The following is a 1,162-nucleotide window of genomic DNA, read 5'->3' as shown; positions in this document are numbered from 1 at the left end:
CAAATGATGGCAGGGTGAAGTAGGAAGTGCAGCATGTACCTTACCAAATGATGGCAGGATGAAATAGGAAGTGCAGCAGGTACTTTACCAAATGATGGCAGGGTGAAGTAGGAAGTGCAGCATGTACCTTACCAAATGATGGCAGGATGAAGTAGGATGTGCAGCACGTACCTTACCAAATGATGGCAGAATGAAGTACAACATGCAGCATGTACCTTACCAAGTGATGGCAGGATGAAATAGGACGTGCAGCATGTACCTTACCAAATGATGGCAGGATGAAATAGGACGTGCAGCATATACCTTGCCAAATGATGGCAGAATGAAGTACGACATGCAGCATGTACCTTACCAAATGATGGCAGGATGAAATAGGACGTGCAGCATGTACCTTACCAAATGATGGCAGGATGAAATAGGACGTGCAGCATATACCTTGCCAAATGATGGCAGAATGAAGTACGACATGCAGCATGTACCTTGACACCTTGTTGAACAGAGATTGGTGGTACATAAGGAAGGTGGAGGACAGTAAAGCGCGCGCCCCCTATTGGATCATCTGACTTTTGCTTGTAGACCAGGGGAGAGCGCGAACGCAGTCCCCCAATACCACAAATTTTGCAGTCGAGTATCCCGCATTTGGGGACATCGCAGGCGTCAGCACACCCGAAGTGCAATGGGATAGCCTCGTCCTGGGAGAACCACCTTGGTGATCATGGTATCTCCCCTGCCAGGTAAGTATGCTCAATGCGCTCACTCGCTCAAACCCAGCAACCGCCCCTACCCCTTACGCTCGGACTGACTGCGTTTTCGAAGATCGAACATTCACCTGCCTCAGGTTCCCTGTTCTATAGAAACAGCGCCATTCCTCACCCGGATCAAAGAACATCCCGAAAGGCCCATGTTTTCCACCGAATACTGCCCTCGCCGGGCGAGGCAGCGCTAATTTGCATGTCTTCCAGAAAAGGGAGACGCTCCGCCCCCCAGCCGCCCCGCCCCCTTCCCCGCCCTGCCCCCTTCAGGCTGCACCAGGAACAAAGCCCCAGTGATGTCCCAGACACTTGTAGCTCTCTGCTCCCAGATACTGTCCACAGTGGGGAGGGCAACGCCAGTAAAAGCTATTTTTAAACTTTGCTGGTCAAACTTGAACGATATTTTGAAA

The 1,162-nt window shown here is 50.9% G+C and overlaps 1 non-coding gene across 1 annotated transcript; it reads right to left on the bottom strand.

Moving 5' to 3' along the window:
• Positions 1–578: 578 nt before the first annotated feature.
• On the bottom strand, positions 579–742 carry LOC122545279 (U1 spliceosomal RNA). Its single transcript, XR_006310526.2, has one exon. It is a non-coding gene; the product is annotated as a U1 spliceosomal RNA (small nuclear RNA).
• Positions 743–1,162: the final 420 nt, after the last annotated feature.

The sequence above is a fragment of the Chiloscyllium plagiosum genome, unplaced genomic scaffold (genome assembly GCF_037043375.1).
Source record: "Chiloscyllium plagiosum isolate Xiang-an unplaced genomic scaffold, Cpla_swu_hap1 HiC_scaffold_40, whole genome shotgun sequence".
NCBI classification, from domain to species: domain Eukaryota; kingdom Metazoa; phylum Chordata; class Chondrichthyes; order Orectolobiformes; family Hemiscylliidae; genus Chiloscyllium; species Chiloscyllium plagiosum.
Note: the sequence above shows the minus strand (reverse complement) of the source record. Positions and strands in the feature narration are given on the sequence as shown.